Below are 23,701 nucleotides of genomic sequence, written 5' to 3' on the forward strand. Positions count from 1 at the left end.
AAATTAGAAAAAAAAATCCTGCAGCTGATACTCCATTACTTGCCAGCTTTCTTACTCATAAAACAACAGTACCACCTCTGAGCTTTGATGAGGTAAGGCGTGAGAAGGCTCCTGGTCAGCACAACAAGCAGCGCATACACACTAGCTTCCTTCCCCTGTAGACAGATGCAGCATCTAAGAGTCAGGCTTCGTGGGCATCTCACATTCCGCATATCCTGCAAGCACAGGAACTGACTACCTTCGCTCCAGACTTCTTTTTTCAAGAATATTTGTATCATAAATAACCTTGGGAGAGAGAATGTCTTCCTTTGGAGCAAAGCACAGGCAGGCTTTGTTGTTGTTCAGTCGCCAACTCCTGTCGAACTCTTTGCAGATCAACTGTTACTGTGCATTATAAAAGATTTTAGTTCCCTAAGCTCAGAATTTCTCTCCATTATGTGTTCAGGTGTCAGCCTGTGGAGACTGAAACTCAAAGAACTAGTGAGAGGAAATGCTGGTACTTTGGTCACTGCCACTGTTGTGAATCATAAAGTGCTGGCCCTAACTCACAGAGGTTCATGAAACCTTGGCAGCTAATTAACTAGCTTGCCAGTTGGTGAAATCTCAGACCCTCCACGGTTATTGACTACAACCTAGAGAAGAGACAATGACAAAATGTCTCCCCCACTGACCTTGCAGTAAAGATCTTAAACTGTCATCAACCCTATCACAGTCTGTCCATACTTAGCTGATTTTGAAAAGAACTCTAAGTGAAGAATTTTTATTTATTTCCTTATTTATTCATTTTTATTTTCATCTTCCTGATTTTAATCAAAAGTTCCATTCACTGAGGTCCTTCTAAAGCTTCTTTCGAACTTGAAGTTCCCCTTTGCAAGTGCCATTTCCTGAAATTCAGGCCAAGGTCTCTCCTCCCGCTCCACTCACTTCTCCCACCAGTGCAGACAGACCCTCCTTCTAAACCTAGATTCTCATCCGTAGCACCAGACACCAGTTTGAACTGTATAAAGTTCCTGACAAGCTTCTACCTTCATTCAATCTGTGGTCAAGAGCACAGCAAGTCCTACCATCATCCTAGGATGCTCTCCAATCTCCCCTCCCCCTTTACTGAGAGCACTGGGTGGGCCTCTCACGCTAACTCCCCTCTGCCTCTAAAACGTGGGGATGTGTAACCTGTGGGATGTGACACAGCTGAAGGTCAGCAGGATGCCAACTGGTGTGGTTAGAAAGAAGAGATAAGAACACCCACGGGCTGCTGGGAAATCTGGCCTAAAACTGGCAACACTGTAAACCCCCAAGCAGATAAGTGACCAGTAATTTTCATCATTTTCTCTCTTGGATACTTTCTTGCATCTTATATGCACCCTCCCTCTCTGCCACAAAACTGGGTATTTCTAGGTCTCAGCATCTGGCATTAAATTATACCATGATTCTTTTCAAAAATAAAAAAAATAAGGAAGCCAATAAATCTCTTGAACTTTTCTCTTATTCATCTTTTTTAATTTGGGGAGTTTTTATTTTTAGATTTTACTGTCTGAAGATTTCTTACAATATTTTTAAGCATGTGACCAAGACCTCAACATCTGGTCATAAGTTACTTGAAGAACTGTGGCATAGTTTTCTTTATTTTGAAAAAGTAATTAATCTGTGATGGCTTAATGGACATCAAATGAATAAAAGCAGCTTTTATCTTAACAGCGTTTCAGCAGTCAGCATGGGCTTTATCAGGCCCCGTGATCAGGGATCACCCAGAAAATTTTAGCAATTATTAATATGTTCCCAGAATAACTCCATGGGATGGATGCTTGCCTTGTAGTCTTGTTACCGCATTAAACTCTCATCCCACACCCAGAGTCTCCCTTGTGTTGTAGAAGGCTCTAAACTTCTGGTCCTGCCTCCTCAGCATGGCCGCCCATCTCTTCAAAGCTTTCACAGTGCCCCAACCAGAAACTGCTTCTAAGCTCTCCTATGATCCCACAGGTCCTCTGTTTCTACTGTGTCCATGTAAGAAACAGGACAGGATCCAAATCTTATCCCAGATCCCAGCATCTCTCTCCCTACATAGATTATCTCCTAGTATACCCAGCCCTTAGGGGTTTTGAGGCTGTTCCACAACAGACACTGTCCTCAGTCAGAGATGGTCAGACCTTCACATCTGGTTACCCCCACAGGTACAGATCAATGGAACCCAGCCAATGGAATTTTACTCAGCCATACAAAAGAATGAAATAGGGACTTCCCTGGTGGTCCAGTGGCTAAGACTCTGGGCTCCCAGTGCAGGGGGCCTGGGTTTGATCCCCCTGGTCAGAGAACTAGATGCTACATGCCACAACTAAAAAAAGATCCTGCACGTTGCAACAAAGTGAAGATCCTGTGTAACTAAGACCTGTAACTAAGATGCTGTAACTAAGACCTGGCACAGCCAAATAAATAAATAAATATTTAAAAATTTAAAAAAGAAAGAATGAAATAGTGTCATTTCCAGAACATGGATGAATCTAGAGAAAGTGAAGAGAGTTGGACGGAGAAAGACAAATACCATATGACATCACTTATACGTAGAATGTGAAAAACGATACAAATGGACTTTCAGAAACAAACTCATATAAACTTAGGGTTACAAAAGAGGAAGGGGGGATAACTTAGGAGCTTGTGATTAACAGATATATACTATTATATACAAAATAAATAACAAGGTCCTACTGTATAGAACAGGGAACTACAGTCAATATCTTGTAATAACCTATAATGGAAAAGAATCAGAAAAAGAATATACATACATACATAATGTATATATAAATGCATAACTGAATGACTTTCCTCTACACCTGTAACTAACACAGCTTTGTAAATCAACTATACTTCAATTAAAAAAAAAAAAGATTATTCTCCCTTTTAAGAAGTCTATCAGAAAATATTTGCTAAAGGTCAGTGCATCATCTGTGAGGGGCCCAGTGTCTCAGACTTTAAGGGACCCAGGAGGAGAGCACCAGGTTCTGGGTGCTCCACACTGACCAGGTTCACAGCTGTATTTGTGAGGTCCTTCCTCATCAAGGAGAGAAGAGAGTACTGGATGGTTTCTGCAGTCCCTTCCACTCTAGGTGTGGGTGTTCTACAGAAGTTTGTCCTCTTTTCATCATTGCAAACTTCCCTGTCTGGAGCAGAAAGCTAATAACTCCACAGAAAAGACTTCGTGCACAGCCCACTCCTCAGCCCCCGTGGCTCTACCTTCAGCCCTATTTTAGCTGAGGCAAGCCTGCCTTTAAATAAAAGGACTTGCATTAATTTCTCCATCCTTTGATCTTCTCCCTCTGCGACTTCACAAAGTCATGGCTTTAAGGCTTTCCCTGCCAAGAGAGCCATGCTCAGACATACAGAGTATTCTCTTTGATCCAGCCCCCCCTGAATCCTAAAATAAGGCCTCCCATCTCACCTGCAGGTTCCGTATTTTCCTTCAGGCAATGATAGGACACCACTACTTTTTTTTTTTATCAGCCAATTTAGAGTCCAACCTCATCGTCATTTTAAAAAAAATTCCTTTAAAGTTTTGAGATTTGTTTTATTAACAAAAGACCAGCACCTACATACTTTTCTTTTTTTGTCTTTACAAGTATTCTAAGAGGCTATTCTCTCACTTCAGTGATGGGGCCATAGTTCAAAGCAGCTTTAGAATCATGGGGGTGGGGGAAACAATCAGTGCTATAAAATCACAGGCCCCGCTTCCTTTCACTAATTCCTCTTTTTCCTCCTCTTCCTTCTCACACTCTTTGCTTCACCATAATTGGTTAAAGGCTCCATCAGCCTCCTTTGCACAGAGAGCAAATGGATGGTCCCAGGCCGACACTGGCTGAGGACCCCTGAAGTACTTGTAAGCCTGACGGTCAGCATAGTGGCAATGGAAAACCCATCTCCCTCACTGGGTGCAGAAAGCAATGAATCCATTCACCTCTCAAATCACACATGGGAAATCCCCAAAGATCACCTACATGTTTGAAATATTACTGAGAAATATATTTCGGAATATTATTTGAATTATTCACCATTGTACGGGTGTCCAAAGAAGGCACCATCTAAACACTCACTCTGTTGCCCTCACACAGGACTGCTCACTGAGCAGACTGGAGATGGCCACGCCTGTGCAGCACGGTCATGGGTGCCCTTGGTCAGGACCTAGAATACCTGGGTCCACATTAACACAGAATTCTACCTGCGCTCCAACCAACAAGCACAGCCTGCCAAAGAACCAGAGAGTCAAAGGGGAAATCAAAACCAAATGGGGAGCGCATCACAGCAGCCTCCTGGAGCAGTGGAGGAGGAAGTCTGGGGCAGTTTGGAAGATGGAGCACCACAGTTTGGAAGCATGAAGAGCAGAGTAGAGGCCAGGGCACCCAGGACATTTAATCAGTCTTGGCTCCCACCAACCTGACCAGTTCTAGAATTCTGACCAGCTAAGCCATGGTCAATAGATAGTGCTAAAGCACCCTGACTTCCCCCTCGCCCGCCACCTGCCTGGGCACCTGGCCAGGTGTCATCTCACCTTGGGGGCAGTGGTCCCTCCTGGCTGCCCAGGAAGGCACATAGTTCCCCTCTCGGCAGCTCCTCAGGGTGGGCTGAGGGGGAGGAGTCAACAGCATAAACTGCACACTCACCAACAGGCGGCTCTGCTGTTTGTTGTGGCAACTGGGCTGGAAGGACAAGGGAAGAAGTCCTGGAGGGCTGCCTCGCTGGGGAGCCCGGAAGAGTTCTGAACTCTAGCAGGGGCAGCCGATTTGGCAGCCCCCTGGGCAGTGCCTGGCAGAAAGGAGCACAGGAAAAGCCGAGTCAGGGACAGACACACCAAAGGGAGAGGGAGCGGCCGGCCGGGAGGAGCCCATCAGCAGAGTGGCTGGTGGAAACATCCCAAGGACAACAATAGTTGCTTTTATGACTGTGTGTGGGGGTTATGGGTTTAGAGTTCAGGAACAATAGTTACGAGGAGAACCAGAACGAGGTGCTTTCTTCCTCCACAGAGGACAGACGCTGGAGCACGAGGGAGGATGGAGCTCCATGCGGCTGCAGGGTCTGGGAGAGGCCGTGGCAGGTGTGGGGAGGAAGGCTACTTGGGAGGCCTCTCAGGAGGCTGTTGGGGCCTCTGGAGGGACATGACCAGGGGAAAAGTTACTGACGGGACAAGGAGAAAGTCCCCACAACTGGGAGAAGACTGTCCTCTGGAGTGAGTGAGTCCCCACCCCCCGACAGTCCTAGGACCCAGTCCACATCCATGCCCTCCAGAAGCCACAGGCAGGCAGCCCCCATGGCACACCCCTCAGCCTGACCCAGGCTGAAATTTACCCCTTCTCTGCATTTTACAAACCTGTTTCCCACCAGCAGCAAACTTCATATATTGCTTAAGAGAGAAACAAATACCTAGAACATGCAGTAAATCCATTGTATCACAAGAACAAATGACTGACCTCTGAGCCCTTCATGTGCTGCTCTTCTAGAAGGTGCCTCAGTAAAGCTGCGCCAGGTCGCTGCATTAGTGTCCGACTCTTGTGCAACCCTATGGACTGTAGCCCGCCAGGCTCCTCTGTTCATGGGATTCTCCAGGCAAGAATACTGGAGTGGGTTGCCATTTCCAACTCCAGAGGATCTTCCCAACCTAGGGATCAAACCTGCGTCTACTAAATCTCCTGCGGTGGCAGGCAGGTTCTTTACCACTGCTACCTGGGAAGCCCCAGTAGCAGTCTTTGTAAACTCAAAGGAAGTCATATACTCATGGTGTAACTTAAGCAGAGAAAGTACTTTCAGGTGGAAAAGTCCTTATACATCCCTTCATCACACAGGAGATCTAGAGGGTGGACATTCAGTCTGGGGTGGCACCCCCCCCCCTCGACTTTGGGTGTACTTTGAAGTGGAAATGGGAGTGACTGGACCCTCCAAGGAGGGGTGGGAAGGGGTAGAATCCCCACATTGTTACAGTCCTGTGGCTAGACCTTCTTTCCCACCTGCACAGGCAGCTTCAGCAGAAAGCTGATGCCAAGAGTGCTGGCCCCATCTGAATCCACTTGCTCCTGGTAATATGTGTGGTCCTCAGGACCAGGTGGGAGCTGAGGCAGGACAGCATTTCTATAAGTAATAGTTTCTGTGTCTCTTATGGCCTAAGCCAGTCAGTCCCAGCAGAACTTCCCTCAACCAAGCAAGCTGGGTCCATCTGCTGCCCCTCTCCTCAAGGATTCTCCACCCTTGATAAAGGGCTCAGGCACCTGCCACTTAACCTTGACTCCACCTCCAGCTAGAGCACACCTGACACCTCATCCTCACCAGCCACTCCTCCACTGGCTGCCAGCAGGAGGCACCTCCTCACCTGCTCCTCCTCCTGTGCCTCAGACCACATCATCCTACCCTGTGCCCAGAGGAGCCCATTCTACGCTCATTCTTCTGCCCATCGGATTAGGCTACTCCCAGCTACAATCCTTTCACAACTCAACCTTACCAAGGATTGTTTCTGAAAGGACCCAGAGTCACTCACAAGAAAATATAAAATTGTCAAGCATTACATCTATCCCTGAGTTTCATGACACTCACAGTAAAAAAGGGAAATAGAATGGGTCACATAATTCTCCTTGCTATGAGGACGCAAAGGTACTTCATCAAGAAACTGGACCTTCCAGTGCTAGTCTCTGCAGAGAGGGGACAATTCTACCTATAGACTTGTAAAAAAATGTTCATTTATTTGGCAGGGAGTCTGATAGGCTACAGTCCACAGGGTTGCACAAAGTCGGACATGACTGAAGTGAATTTGCACACATGCACGCTGGGTCTTAGTTGCAGCATGCGGGATTTAGTTCTTTGACTAGGGATCGAACCTGGGCCTCCTGTTGAAAGCTCGGAGTTTTAGCCACTGGACTACCAAGGAAGTTCCCTGCTGCTTCTGCTGTTAAGTCACTTCAATTGTGTCCGACTCTGTGCGACCCCATAGACGGCAGCCCACCAGGCTCTACTGTCCCTGGGATTCTCCAGGCAAGAACACTGGAGTGGGTTGCCATTTCCTTCTCCAATGTATGAAAGTGAAAAGTCCAACTCTTCGAGACCCCATGGACTGCAGCCTACCAGGCTTCTCCGTCCATGGGATTTTTCAGGCAAGAGTACTGGAGTGGGGTGCCATTGCCTTCTCTGAGGGAAGTTCCCTACCCATAGGCTTTTCAGAAAGAAACACTCACTATTTGGCCCCTTTTAAATATCAACACTTATGAAAGCAAGGAAATATTAAAACATGACTTGAGATTTTTGCAGGGAGCTAAAGCAACATAGTTTGGACAAGGGTCTGGAAGCTTAATACAAAACACAGTAGTTCCAAATTTATGGTTGCCCAGGGCAGGGAGCAGAGGGTAGAGAAGGAATAGTTAGGGGGTTTGCAATGGACACATACATTAGGACCTACTGTTTAGCACATGGAATTTTGCTCAAAGTTGTGTGGGAGCCTGGATGGGAGGGGAGTTTAGAGGACAATGGATACATGTATAAGTATGGCTGGGTCACTTCACTATTCACCTGAATCTATTACAACATTGTTAATTGGCTATACCCCAATACAAAATAAAGAGCTAAAAAAAAAATAAAGTGTCAATGACATTGTTATTGTTGTTGTTCAGTCGCCCAATCGTGTCCGACTCTTTGCAACCCCTTGGACTGCAGCATGCCAGGCCTCTCTGTTCCTCTGCATTATCTCTGTGTGCAAGCAATACAGCAATGACAAATTAAAAAAAAAAATGACACAGTGGTTCTCAGGGCACCTCACCATTTTTAATTCAGGGAAGAAACGAAGAAGAAGGTTTGAGGTGGAGGCGCACTAGGAAATGTGGTGGGATTATTAACTGCTATAATGATGTGGGGAGGGCAGGCAAGGATGCTAATATCCTACATTAAACAGAATACTCATGATAAAGAATTATTTCATCTAAAATGCTAATGGTGCCCCGTTGAGAAACACTGGGAAGAGGAATCAGTAATTAGCACGACTCTTCTAATGCCTTAAACACCAATGAAATCTTCAGAGAGCTGACAGCAAAGCTTACAGAATGTCTGCTCTGGGACTGCAGATGAAGGGGCATGCAGGCTTCTGATGTGTCAGTCTTGCTGGTGGCGACATGAAGACCATCCTAGGAGGGGGTTGGAGCCAGATAAATACTGTTAACTGGGGAGACAGCTGGAAGATGGGGAGCTATAAGGATGCCTGTGGAAAGGGACAGACCTCTCCTGCTTTTCATTTTTTCATATGGCTAAGCGAGGATACAACTGGGACACCAAAACTGCACATCAACACATCACAGGGGAATCTAGTCGAGAGCACTGATTTTCAAAGTGTGTTCCCCAACTAGCATCACCTGGGAACCTGTTGACACTACTACCTACTGAAGACGAGAAACTCTGAAAGTGGGTCCAGCCAGGTGTGTTTTAACAAACCCTCCAGGTGAGTCTGAATCAGGCTCAAGTTTGAGAACCACCAATCTAGAAGGTTTAGGGCTAACCATGGCAATTGGTCGCCAGAGATATCTTAGAAATGCTGTCTCACCCCTGTGCAGAGTCTCTATTAGACTCTGAGAGGGAGGGGGATGTTGCAACATATCTGTTGCAGGCCAATTACCCAAGGTGGAGGGTCTAAGAAGGAAGACCTAAGTGATGAGAAATGAGAGTAAAGAGCGAATTACCAAGGGTCAATTTAAGTCTCAAGTCAGATTAACCATCCTAGAAGGATTTTTTTTTTTTAAACTGAAGAATAGTTGATTGATGACATTATATTAGTTTTAGGTATACAGCATAGTTATTTAGTATTTTTATAGATTATACTCCATGTTAAGGTATTATAAAAATAATGGTTATAATTCCCTGTGCTGTATAATATATCCTTGTTGCTCATCTATTTTATACATAGCAGTTTATATTTCTTAATGATGTACCTCTCTCTTGCCCCACCCTCTTCCTCTCCACATTGGTATCCACTAGGTTGTTTTCTATACTGGTAAGCCTGTTTCTGTTTTGCTATACATATTTATTTCACTTTTTATATTTTACATATAAGTGATGACATACAGTATTTGTCTTTTTCTGTCTGACTTATTTCACTAGCATAATACTCTCTAGGACCATCCATGTCATTGCAAATGGCAGAATTTCATTATTTATGGCAGAGTAATATTCCACTGTATATATCTACACAGCTTCTTTATCCATTCATCTGTTGATGGACACTTGAGTTGCTTCCATATCTTAGCTATTATAAATAGTGCTGCTATGAATCCTGGGGTGCATGTGTCTTTTCAAACTATATTCTTTCAGATATATACCCAGGAGTGGAATTGCTGGATCACATGATAGTTCTATTTTTAGTTTTTTGAGGAACTTCTGTACTGTTTTCCATAGTGGCTGCACCAATTTACATTCTCACCAACAAGGTATGAGGGTCACCTTTTCTCTACATCTTCAGCCACATTTGTTATTTATAGACTTTTTGATGATAGCCAACTCAACATGTGTGAGGTGGTATTTCATTGCTGTTTTTACTTGTATTTCGCTAATAAACAGCAATGTTGAGCATATTTTCATGTGCCTGTTAGCCATCAATATGTCTTCTTTGGAAAAATGTCTATTCAAGTCTTCTGCCCATTTCTTGTTTGGATTTTTTTTTTTTAAATATTAAGTTGTATGAGATGTTTATATATTTTAGAAGTTAACCCCTTGTTGGTTGCATCATTTGCAAATATTTTCTCCATTCAGTAGATTGTCTTTTTGTTTTGTTGATGGTTTCCTTTGCTATGCAAAAGCTTTTAAATTTAATTAGGTCCCTTTTATTTATTTTTGCTTTTATTTCTTTTGCATTAGGAGCTAGATTTCCTGCCAAAATACAGCCACAATTTATGTCAGAGTATTCTGTCTACATTCTCCTCTCCTTTATGTTTTCATGTCTTATATTTAGTTCTTTAATTCATTTTGAGTTTATTTTTGTATATGGTGGGAGGAAATGTTCTAACCTCATTCTTTCACATGTAGCTGTTCCGTTTCCCCAGCACCACTTACTGAAGAGACTCTCGTTTCTCCAGTGTGCATTCTTGCCTCCCATGTTTTAGATAAATTGACCACAGGTTTGTGGGTTTATTTCTGGGTAGAAGGATTTTGCTTTTAATCAAACTTGTGCTTCTCTTTGAATAGCCAATACATTTATATGATTCAAAATTCAAAAGACTCAAAGGGTATGCAATAAAATGTCTTTCACCCTCCCCTGTTCCTCGGTACTCAGCTCCAACTTCCTTCCCTCAGAGCCAGCCATGACATCAGTGTCTTCTAGGGACATGTATAAAAATATGTACATATACACTTTCCCCCCACTTTCTTTCTTAAAAACAAATGATAGCATATTACACAATCTTTTGTATGTTGATTTTTTCACTTAATATATTTTGGGGATTATTCCATATTAAACACATCAAGAACCACCTAGAAGACTTCCAAGTGTCTAAAAACATATAACACCTCAGGGACATGTGTGCCTTCCCTAAAGAGAAGGAGCATCTGTTAGGCCATTATATGATTCCTGTGAGTTTCGCAGTGAACCCCCTACAGAGAAATTGTACTAAAATTCTCCATTTGGAGAACCTACTAGGGCCCTATTTATAAGTTGTTTTATAACAGAAGGAGGCAATGTGGAAACTCTGAGGTTATTAAAGTTGATGAGTAACACCACCATATAAGATCAGCAGCTGGTAGGTCACACCCCCTGTGATGCACAGCAGAGGGGAGCTTGAATACTAGGAAGAACTCAAAGCCATGAGCGCTCTTGGAAGTTTTTGCTGTAAGACTAATAGCTGTAAGTCACATTTATCTACAGGAACTAGCAAAACACACGAAAGGATAAAGAGAGGGACTAGCTAAGAACACTTAGAGTCAGTTTTCAACACTTAGAATCAGATATATAACACAGAATAAAATAATATATATAATCTCTATCCATCTGCTAGTTTCAGTTACAGTAACATTTCCTTCAAAATTACATTTTGTTCTGTCTGTCCTTCAGCACCATCAATAAGATGTCTTATCCCTCCTTGATTCCTGCCAGATTCATATCAATGTAGACTTTGAACCTAAAGCATGAAGGTTTCTGTTTTTTCATTTATTAGTTTTTAACTGGAGGATAATTGCTTTACAATGTTGTACCAGTTTCTGCTGTAGAACAAAGTGAATCAGCGATATGTATACATATATCCCCTCCCTCTTGAAACTTCCTCCCATCCCCCATCCCACCCCTCTAGGTCATTGATAATAGCTTTATTGAGATATAATTCACATACCATATCATTAATGCATTTGAAGTAACAATTCAATGTTTGCTTGTTTTTTTTGAGTATAGTCACAGAGTTGTACAGCCATCAACTCAATGCACTTAGAACATTTTTATCACCCAAAAAGAACTTATCACCCAAAAAGCACTTAGAACATTTTTATCACCTGTACCTATCCACAGTCACTACCCATAGCCTCTCAAATTCCCCCAGCTCTAGGCAGCCACCAATCTACTCTCGTTTCTATGGATGAAAGATAAGGTGCTTCAACAGTCTCATTGGCAGACTCAACACAACAGAGGAAACAAAATTAGTGATCTTGAAGATAGGTTAGCAGAAATGACACAAATTGAAACACAAAGAAATAAAGAGGGTGGGAAGAATAGAGCACCTAAGAGTTATGAAATAGAATCAAACTGGTCTACTATAGACCTGGGTTCAACCCCTGGGTTGGGAGGATCCCCTGGAGAAGGGAACGGCTACCCACTCCAGTATTCTGGCCTGGAGAGTTCCATGGACTGTACAGTCCTTGGGATTGCTGAGTCAGACACTACTGAACGACTTTCACTTTCACTTTCATGTGTAATTGGAATCCCAGAAAGAGAAGAAATAGATGCTGATATGAAAGAAATGTCTGAAGAAATAATGCCTAAAAATTTTACAAAAATAATGAAATATACAGATCCAAAAGGTTCAGAGAATTCCAAGCAGTACAAATACCAAACAAAAACAATCAAACACATCTAGACATAACATATTCCAACTGCTGAAAATAAAAGATAAAGAGAAAATCTTAAAGGCAGTTGGGGGAAAGGAGAAACATACTATTCACACAGGATGAGAGTTAAGTTTCCAAGTACACTTCTCATCTGAAACGATGCAAATCAGTAAACAACAAAATGACAACTTAGGAATACTAAAAGAGAAAACTTTTAACCCAGAATTCTGCACCCATTAAACTCTCTCTCAAAAGTAAAGGAAAAATAAAAACTTTTAAAAATAAATGAAAACCTGAGAGAATTCATTATAAACAGGCTTGTCCTTCAAGAACTGTTAAGTTCTTCAGACAGAGGAATATACTAAAAAGAAGTTGGTTCTAAGATCTAAGATCTTAGACATAAGATCTTAGAAATGGTTAAAATGAAGTAAATAGAAAAGACTTTAAAAAAAAGTAAGTTACTCTAAAAGATAATTGTTTAAAGTTAAAATAATAGTAATATACTATAGATACATAGGATACATAAAAGAAAAATATATGACAATAATACAAAAGTTGAGAGGGAAGAACTTAGAGTATAATGTTTTAAGACTTTTATACAATAAGTGGTATAATATTATTTGAAGGTAGACTGTAATTAAAGATGTATATTGTACTAGAGCAGACACTAAAAAAAATTTTTAGGATGTATAATCATTAAGTTAATGGAGATAAAAATAAATAATTAAAATTCTCAGTTAATCCAAAGGCAGGCAGACAAAGATAAAGGAACAAAGAAAAGATAGAAAAAATGAAACAACTGCATGGCATATTTAAATTCAAGTATATCAATAATTATATTAAATACCAATAGCCTAGTCATGCCAATTAAAGATGATCAGATTAGATAAAAAAGCAAGACTTAATTATATGCTGTCTACAAAAAGCCCACTTTAACTATAAAGACAGGGATAGGTTAAAAACCAAAGGGAAATATTAAAAATGCAGTTCAATTCAGTCACTCAGTCGTGTTTGACTCTTTGCCACCCTGTGGACTGCAGCATGCCAGGCTTCCCTGTCCATCACCAACTCCCAGAGCTACAAGCACCAATTAAAAGAAAACTAAAATGGTTATATTAATACCATACAAGTAGATTTCAGAACAAGGAATATTAGTAGTGATAAAGAGAGTAATTTCATGATGAAAAGGTTAATTCACTAACTACAACGCTCCTAAATGTGTATGCATCTAACAACAGAGACCCAAAGTACATTATTCAAAAATTCTTAGAACTGAAAGGAGAACTAAGTAAATCTAACTGTATTTGGATACTTCAACACTCCTCTTTCAGTAACTGATTAAAAGAAAAAAAGTATACAGAAAATAAGTAAAAATATAGTAGAACAGAACACCACCATCAACCTACATGACTGAATTGATACCACACCTAAAAAGACAGAATACACATTCTTTTCAAGTACACATGAAGCATTTACCAAGATAAGCCATATTCTAGGCCACGAAGCAGAACTGAATCAATTTAAAAGAAATGAAATTATATAGAAATGTTCTGTGAGCATAATGAAATTAAATTAGAAGTTAATAACAAGAAGATATCTGAAAAAGCCCTCAAATATTTGGAGACTAAACACCACACTTCTAAATGACCCATAGATCAAAGAGGAAGTCACAAGGATATTTGGAAACACTTCAAATTGAATGATGTGAAAGCACAATACATCAAATTTGAGGAGATACAGCTAAAGTAGCTAAAGTTTAGGAGGAAATTTATAGCATCAAATGCTAATATCAGAATAAAAGAAAAGCCTCAAATCTATACATGTGTATGTGTATATATGGACTTCCCTGATAGCTCAGTGGTAAAGAATCTGCCTGCCAATGTAGGAGACATGGGTTCGGTCCCTGGGTCAGGAACATTCTGGAGAAGGAAATGGCAACCCACTCCGGTATTCTTGCCTAGAGAATCCCATGGACAGAGGAGCCTGGTGGCTACAGTCCATGGGGTTGCAAAGAGTTGGATATGACTTAGCAACTAAACAACAACATATGTGTGTGTGTGTATGTACATATATATCTATATATACTTACATAAATACAGAAATACATCATTATCATGTGAGGTTTATCCTTAGAAATGTAGGGTTGGTTCAACATTTGAAAATCAATCAGTGTAATTTATTAATCAACTGGCTAGACGAAAAAAACCTAGATGATCGTTTCATTAGATGCAACAACAAAAAAAGCACCTGACAAAATTCAAATTCCATGTGTGGCTCTGAGCAACAGCTTTAGTCGGAATGCAAAACACCGGAAAGCTCTGCTTTTAAAAAAGGTAAAAGGTTCTTAAGGGATCCAGAAGTCCTCTTATAAGAAAGGTATCAGCTGACTTTAGAAAACTGAATATGATGGGACAGATACTTAGCAGGGTCTTCAAATACACAATGAAATTATGTTCACGATATAGTTGTTTCAGATAGAGCTGGTTACATGCAGGCAGACTTATAATGAAAAAAAGAAGAGCTTCACTATTACTGGACCTCTGGGCAAAGCTCCATTTGAAGTGGGGTTATGGTGTTGGGATACTGTGGTGGGAGTGGAACGTGGCTCACCAGGGAGGGACTTGGGACCAGAATGATTGACGGAATCTAGACTCCTCTATTGCCAGTTTAATAGCTCAAGTCTCAGTGAGCGATCCAAGCGTCAAAGCAGACCTGAGTCTAGAAACCAAATTATCAAAGTAGAGCTGCAAAAGCCCAGATGAATGTCAAGGGTACTTGAAGCCAAGAAGATTAGAAGAAACAATCATCTCTCTTAGTACATGCTTGCAAACTGGGGTACAATTTAAAGAAACCAGATATGCAAGTGACAACACCTCATATGTTAGAATGGTTATAAGGCTCTGTTACTCTTCCCTGTGAGGTAGGATGAAAAAGCTGGACCTTCTGAGTTATGGGACAGGACAAGGAAGAACGTATACATGGCTTGCTGCAAATAGACCCATGTTCTAACAGGCACAGGGCCATGGTGATGGGCTTTACGGGGAACTCAGACTAGTTCCAGAATATCAGGTTAACAGTATAGCCAAAAAAGAAAAGGGCCTAAAAAAGAAACATGCCTCCAGCTTATTTTGGGGGACTATACAACATGATGGTTTGATATATGTACACATTGTGAAAATACAACCACAAACAATTAATACATCTGTCACCTCACATAGTTACCATGCATGTTTGTCTGTGGTAAGAACATTTAAGATCTATTTAAATTACCTAATTTCAAGTATATAATACAGTATTATTATTTTTTAATATTTATTTGGCCAAGCCAGGTGTTAGCTGCAGCACTTGGGATCTTTAATTGTGGCATGTGAACTCTTATTTGTGGCAGGTGGGATCTAGTTCCCTGACCAGGTATCAAACTTGGGCCCCCTGCATTGGGAGCCTGGAGTCCCAGTCACTGGAGCCCCAGGGAAGTCCGTATAATACAATATTATTATTTACAATCACTGTACCTTAGCTAGAGTCAGGTTACACATCAGGTCTCCAGAATTTATTCACTTTATAACTGAAAGTTTGTACCCTTTGACATCTCCCCATTTTCCCACACAGTCCCCCTCCCCACCATCCACTGGCAACCAAGATTCTCTGGTTCTATGAGTTCGACTTTTTTAGATTCCACATATAATTAAGGTCATACAGTACAGGTTTCCCCCACTTTTTCAAAGTGGAGCATTTCTATGAAACCTTTAGTAAGCATAAAGCAAAAAAAGCAATTACCTTAAGAACACATCTTGCTAACAGATGCACAAAATAAATTGAGATAACGCACAGATGTTCACAAAGTTCAAAGCAGCTTGATGCTGAGATGCTGAGTGCAGTTCCCGGGGTTGGAGCTTGTTTCCACTTTCACTGCTCGGGGTGTGTTCTGACTCTTGAACAGTTCACTGAAAAACAATCACGGGCTATTTTCACTTTTTATACAAGCAAAAATTCTCTTAGGATATCCTGCAGTTAGCAAAAACAGGTACTAATGTAGTTCTTTCATAGAGCGAAGTGGTGTAAAGGAAGCTTTCAAAAATTGGGGAATACCTCTACGAGTCTTTGTCTAGCTTATTTCACCTTGCATAATGTCCTCCAATCTCATCTATATTGTCACAAATGGAAGGATTTCCCTCCTTTTAATGGCTAAATACTATTCCACTCTGTGTGTCCAATTTGCTTTATCCATTTATCCATCAACCAACACTTAGGTTGTTTCACAATCTTGGCTTGGCTTATGGTGAATAATGCTGCACTGAACAAGAGAATGCAGGTATCTCTTCCAGATACTGAGTCCATTTCCTTTAGATAAATACCCAGAAGTAGGATTACTGGGTCATACGGTAGTTCCATTTTTAACTTTTTGAGGAAACTCCATATTGTTTTCCATAATGGCTAAACCAATTTAAATTCCCACCAACAAGTGTACAAGAGTTCCCTCTCCTCCATACCCTCACCAGCATTTACTACTTCTTGTCTTTTTTAGTTGGAGAAGACTCTTGAGAGTCCCTTGGACTGTAAGAAGATCAAATCAGTCAATCCTAAAAGAAATCAATTCTGAAAACTCATTGGAAGGACTGATGCTGGAACTGACATTCCAATACTTTGGCCACCTGATGCAAAGAAATGACTCATTAGAAAAGACCTGATGCTGGGAAAGATGGAAGGCAGGAGGAGAAGGGGATGACAGAGGATGAGATGGTTGGATGGCATCACCAACTCAATGGATATGAGTTTGAGCAAGCTCTAGGAGTTGGTGATAGACAGGGAAGCTTGGTGTGCTGCAGTCCATGGGGTCGCAAAGAGTTGGACACAAACACGACTGAGTGACTGAACTGGTCTTTTTGGTAACAGCCATGCTAACAGGTTTGAGGTGATATCTCAATGTGGTTTTGATTTGCATTTCCCTAATGACTAGTCAGGAAGCAACAGTTAGAACTGGACATGGAACAACGGACTGAGTCCAAATAGGAAAAGGAGTACGTCAAGGCTGTATATTGTCACCCTGCTTATTTAACTTATATGCAGAGTACATCATGAGAAACGCTGGGCTGGAAGAAGCACAAGCTGGAATCAAGATGGCCGGGAGAAATATCAATAACCTCAGATATGCAGATGACACCACACTTATGGCAGAAAGTGAAGAGGAACTAAAAAGCCTCTTGATGAAAGTGAAAGAGGAGAGTGAAAAAGTTGGCTTAAAGCTCAACATTCAGAAAACTAAGATGATGGCATCTGGTCCCATCACTTCATGGAAAACAGATGGGGAGACAGTGGAAACAGTGTCAGACTTTATTTTTTTGGATTCCAAAATCACTGCAGACAGTGATTGCAGCCATGAAATTAAAAGACGCTTACTCCTTGGAAGGAAAGTGATGACCAACCTAGATAGCATATTAAAAAGCAGAGACATTACTTTGCCAACAAAGGTCCATCTAGTCAAGGCTATGGTTTTTCCAGTGGTCATGTATGGATGTGAGAATTGGACTGTAAAGGAAGCTGAGTGCTGAAGAATTGATGTTTTTGAACTGTGGTGTTGGAGAAGACTGTTGAGGGTCCCTTAGACTGCAAGGAGATCCAACCAGTCCATCCTAAAGGAGATCAGTCCTGGGTGTTCGTTGGAAGGACTGATGTTGACGCTGAAACTGCAATACTTTGGCCACCTCATGCCAAGAGTTGACTCATTGGAAAAGACCCTGATGCTGGGAGGGATTGAGGGCAGGAAGAGAAGGGGGCGACAGAGGATGAGATGGCTGGATGGCATCGCTGGCTGGATGGCATCACTGACTCGATGGACACGAGTCTGAGTAAACTCCGGGAGTTGGTGATGGACAGGGAACCCTGGTGTGGTGAGATTCATGGGGTGGCAAAGAGTAGGACACGACTGAGTGACTGAACTGAACTGAATGACTAGTGATGTTGAGCACATTTTTAAATATCTCTTGGCCACTTAGATGTCATTTTTGGAAAAATGTCTATTCAAGTCCCTTGCTCACTTTTTAATTGGATTACTTGATGTCCTTGTGGGGGCAGTTGTTTTGTTTTTGCTATTGAGCTAGATATGCGTTCTTTATATATTTTAGTTATTAATCCCCTTTAGATATATGATTTATAAATATTTTCTCTCATTTTATAGGTTACCTTTTCATTTCATTGCATATGGACAAGCAAAATTTTTCCAATACCATTTGTTGAAAAGACTCTTCTTCCTCCATTGTGTATTCTTGGACCTCTTGTCAAAGATCAGTTGATCGTCTACACATGTGGGTTTATTTCAGGGCTCTCTATTCTGTTCCACTGATACATGTCTGTTTTTAGACCAACACCATACTGTTTTGGAAGGGCTGATGCTGAAGCTGAAACTCCAATACTTTGGCCACCTGATGTGAAGAGCTGATTCATTGGAAAGGACCCTGATGCTGGGAAAGATTGATGGCAGGAGGAGAAGGGGATGACAGAGGATGAGGCAGTGATGCCTGGATGGCATCACTGACTCAATGGATATGAGTTTGAGCAAACTCCTGGAGATGGTGAAGGATAGGAAAGCCTGGCGTGTTGCACTCCACGGGGTCGCAAAGAGTCAGACACGACTGATTAAACAATAACAATGCTGTTTTGATTACTATAGCTTTCTAATATAGTTTGAAATCAAGAATTGCAATGCCTTCAGCTTTGTTCTTTCTCAAGAGTGCTTTGGCTATTTAGAGTTTTTTGTGGTTCCATACACATTTTAGGATTGTTTGTTCTATTGATATTTCTGTGGAAAATGTCATTGGAATTTTGATAGGAACTGCATTGAATTTGTAGATCACTTTGGGTGGTATGGATGATTTAATGATACTAATTCTTCCAATCCATGAATACGGGCTATCTTTCCATTTACTTGTGTCTTTTTCAATTTCTTTCATTAGTATCTTATAGCATTCAGAGTATAGATCTTTCACCTCCCTGGTTAAATTTATCCATATGTATTTATTTATTTACTCTTCCTGATGCTATTATAAGTGGGATTGTTTCCCTAATTTCTTTTTGAGATAGTTCATTGTTGGTGCCTCCAGCTTCTGACACAGGTTTTAAAGAAGACTAGTTCCTTCTCTAGCCCCTTTCCAAAGGCCACATCAATTCAGAGAGAAAAATCAAAACAAAAGCCCCAGAGCTAGAGACAGGAAGGAAAGGAAGCTATTCAAACTCCCTGTCCCTCTCCTCCACAGCACACAATAGTTGAGTCCTCTACTAGAGAAGCATGGCTCCAAAAGAATCCCTCTGACCTGGTGTTTTCTGGTTTTAAAGCCTCTGTTTGATCACTGTCACTATGGCGACAAGTCTGGGATGCTCTGCTCTAAGTGAGGAAGCTTATCCCTTCAAATATGCTTCTTGAGTGAGCAACAAAGGAATGCAATGAACCTCAACTAATCTCATATTCTCCTGGGAGACCTCTCTCAAGAGGCACTTCCCCCCCTCTTGTCCTCACAAACCTCCCAGGTTTAACACTGTTCAGTCAATAACCACATTTACATAGAGATTTACAGTTTATTTTAACCCACATCACCTCAATCAAGCCTGAAAAGTCCTCCTAAGTCACATGAGCCTCTTCTACAGCAACTAAACAAGGCCTTTGGTTTTAGGGAGCCCTTCCCCAGAAGGCTAGTAGACATGGGCCCTGCAGCTGGGATAGGATCCGGGAAGGAGGGGTAGGAGGGCAGGGAGTTTATCCACATGACTTTTTCTTTTCTAGAAGGAAGAATCTGCAGAGGCTTGTAACCCTGGCATGCCTGATGCCCACTCCCCCAAAGCTCTTCTCAGTCTGTTCCAGGCTGTTCTGACTTGGCTCATGTTCTACATCATCCCCATCCCCAACTTTTCTAAGAGTGGCTGTCAGCTCTGGGGAATTTATCCTCCCTGACCTCAGATGGGTCTTCCTTAATTATGAGTTCTTAGAGTCAGCCTTGGCTTCCTATAACATAGACGTAAAAAGAACACTCTCCTTTATTTTCTCCCCTCTGTCATGTCATTCTCCTTCACTTCTAGTCACCACATGTGTATGGGTTTGCCCCTCACCAAGCAACTCTCTGCAACACCAGCTGAATGTCCTACAACTTAACTCAATTCTGATGTTCTCTACCTGGAAAGAACATCAGATTCCACAGGCTGCACCCACTTCATATGGCAATTGCAAGTCTGGGTAGTCACCTGTACTTCTGAACAATTGGCTATAAGTCAGAGGTTCCCACACCCCCTCCTTAAGTTTGATCATTAGCTAGGAAAGCTCAGAGAACTCAAGAAAACAGTTTATTTATTAGATTAGTTTATTACGTTGGCTATTAAAGAACATGAATAACCAGTCAGATGAAGAGATACATAGGGTAAGGTCCTGAGGAGTCCCAAGCATAGGAGCTTCTGTCTCATGGAGTCTGGAGTATACCCCCTTCCTGGCACATAGATGAATCAACCTAAGAGTTCTTCAAACACCATCTTTTTGGGTTTTTATGGAGGCTTCCTATCATAGGCATGATTGATCACATCATTGGCCATTGGTGATTAAGTCATTCTCTAGCCCTTCTCCCCTCCCCAGAGGTCAGGAAGTAGAACTGAAAGCTCCAACTCTAATCACCTGGCTGGTTCTGCTGGCAACTAGTCCTCTTCCAGTGGTCTTCTAGGGGCTTTCCAAAAATCATCTTGTGAATATATGTTCAGTGGTCAAAAGAGGCTCGTTATGAATAGCAAAAAACACCCATTTCATCTTTATGCTCTAGAGCTAACAAAAGATGTGCATACAGCTCTTAGCACTTAAGAAATTACAATGGTTTTAAGAGCTAATTCCAGAAAACATGACAAATTTATTACATCAGAGTATCAAAATAGTGCTGTACTGTGCTTAGTCACTCAGTCGTGTCTGACTCTTTGCGACCCCATGGACCCACCAGACTCCTTTGTCCATGGGGATTCTCCAGGCAAGAATACTGAAGTGGGTTGTCACACCCTCCTCCAGGGGATCTTCCCAACCCAGGGATTGAACCCAGGTCTCCTGCATTGCAGGCAGATTCTTTACCATCTGAGCCACCAGGGAAGCCCATGCCTCTTAATAGTTTCATAACATTGGTGAAGTAATTTAACCCTTTTTTAAAATTTCATTTTTAATTGGGGGATAATTACAATATTATTATAAGGTGATTATTATTATTATAAGGTGATGGTTTCTACCTTTCTAAGCCTGTTACCTCCTCTGTAAGATGGGGACAAATACATCCACCCAGTGGGTTTGATGATAAGGACTGAGGACCAGACGCCTTCTACAACATTTAGTTCCTTCCTAGCCTAGCTCACTCTGCCTTCAGGGCATAGGCAGTCTCTAACCTCTTATGAAGGTTCATAACAAAAAGGTAAAATGATGTATCAACCTCTCATTGACCTCTCTAGCTTCTGTTTTTTGGTTACTTAAATCATTTCTGGGTGATGTGTAATTCTTTCCCTTCAGTTTTCAAAACAAACAAATAAGGGAAGCTGTTGAACTTCATTTGTTTTTACTATGAGAGGCAATGAGATAAGAACAAAGATTATCCTAGGAGGCAAAACTTCTGGGTTCCAGTCATACCTGCTCGCTGAGTTCCTTAGACTCTTTAGCCTCCAGGAGTTTCTTTCTAAATAACTCCTTTGCCTTACCTCCCAGAAGAAGGTGGCTGGATAGGTTGCTCCGTTAGAGGCCCTTTCCACTCTAAGATCTCCCTTAAGGGAGTACCAAACATAAAATAGGGATAAATCAGACTTTGCTGAGAGACAGGTCTTGCCCTCTTAGGAGTATTCTAAAATCAACCCCCCACTTCTTAAAATAAACATTTCATTTGGAAATAATTTTAGATTTTCAGAAAAGTTGCTAAGATGATGCAGAGAGTTCATTTAACCAATTCCCCCTAATGATAACATCTTACATTACCATGGTACATTTGTTAGAACTACAAAACCAACATTAGTACACTACTGTTTACTAAATTCCAGACTTTATTTGGATTTCACCACTTTTTCCACTAATGTCCTTTTTTCTGTTCCTGGATCCAATCCAGGATACCTCATTGCATTTAGGATAAAATATTTTTTAAATGGTGAAAGATTTCCAACATAGAGACAAACAGAACTTCAGTAAAAAGAATATCAGAAACACCTGATGCTCTTTTTGAGCCCTCTCTTCCCATTTTCAAGCCCTTTCCTTTCTCCCTAGAGAATCACCATCACAAACTTATTGTTTATCATTCCCAGGCACATTTGCATGGATTCCTAAATATATATATATACATAATAAACACTATATAGTGTTGTTTTCCAGACTTTAAAACATATATAAACATTATTCTTTTTGCATCCTTCCATAACTTGTTTTTTCATTCAACATTGTTTTCAGATCCATCTGTTAGGAAATAAAATGATGGTTCTTTCAACTGCTATACATAATATGCATAGTATTTCATTCTATGAGTACACCACTATTATCATACACCTACTGATAGACATTTAAACCATTTCCCTTTTTTTTTTTTCTGCTGCTAAAATAGACACTTTAATGAATGTTTGCTGATGCACATAAGACTCTACCTAGGACTAGAATTTCTAGGTTAAAGGTGTAACCAAATTGTTTCTTAAAGCTGTTGTACTGATCTACACTCCTTTCAGAAGTTAGTGAGTCTGTTGCTCCACTTCCTCATCCTTACTTGGAAGTGCATTCATTTTATAAATTAATTGGGAGAGAATTGGCATCTTTATGATGAGTCTTCCAGTTTAAGAACACAGCAGCTTTCTTTTTATTAAGGCTCTTTTTTTTTTTCCTTTTAATAACTGCAATTTCTCCAAAAATATTCTTGTACATATTTTGGTTAGGCATATGTTTAGGGATCTTGAGGCTTTTATTACTACTGAAAAGTAGAATTTTTTAAATTAACTTTTCTAATTGGCTATTACTGGTGAACAAGATTTTGATATGTTGATTTTGTGTCTAGGGAAACTGGCAAGCTCTTACTATATATTTTCCACTTATAGACCTCAAGAAAGTCATATTGTAGGCAAATAAGGACATACCTTTCAATATTCACATCATTTTTCTTACTTTATTGCATTGGTTAGAATCTCCTGTACAGTGCTAAATATAAATGGCCAGAAAAGGCATCTTAATCTTTTTTGTGTCTTTAATGAAAATAAGCCTAGAGTCTTATTGTAAGGATAGTTTTTGCTGGACTATTTTGATAGATGCTCTTTATCAAGTTAAGGAAATTCCCTTCTAAGTTTCCTGAAAAGTCTATTCAATCATGAATAAAGCACTAAATTATGACAACTGCTTCTTCTGTATCTTATAGATTATAGGTATTAACTGATCTGCTAATATGATTTATTAAATTAACACATTTTCTGATGTTGGATCATTCTTAATTTCATGCATAAACTCTACTTAGAATGTAAATATTTGAAACAGATTTATATATATTTCATAAGAATTTATGTTCATAAATTGGATTGGTCTGTAATTTTCCTTTCTTGTATTCTTGTCTGGTTCGTGTATTTAGGTCATATTGTCATTGTAAAAGTAAATGAAAGTGAAAGTGAAAGTTGCTCAGTTGTGTCCAACTCTTTGTGACCCAATGGACTATAC

At 40.8% G+C, this 23,701-nt stretch overlaps 1 protein-coding gene across 3 annotated transcripts in view; it reads right to left on the reverse strand.

Moving 5' to 3' along the window:
• The window catches only part of MYLK (myosin light chain kinase), a 285,327-nt gene that overhangs the window by 221,941 nt on the left and 39,685 nt on the right, over positions 1–23,701 (reverse strand). For 2 of the 3 annotated variants that reach the window (XM_043473161.1, XM_043473157.1), the window contains exon 2: positions 15,808–15,974. The exons of the other annotated variant lie outside the window; for it this stretch is intronic. The gene's annotated coding sequence lies outside the window, so the exon portion shown is untranslated. The remainder of the gene's footprint in view (positions 1–15,807; positions 15,975–23,701) is intronic. 3 annotated transcript variants of the gene reach the window in all.

This window comes from Cervus canadensis, chromosome 7, assembly GCF_019320065.1.
Source record: "Cervus canadensis isolate Bull #8, Minnesota chromosome 7, ASM1932006v1, whole genome shotgun sequence".
In the NCBI taxonomy this organism is placed as follows: Eukaryota; Metazoa; Chordata; class Mammalia; order Artiodactyla; family Cervidae; genus Cervus; species Cervus canadensis.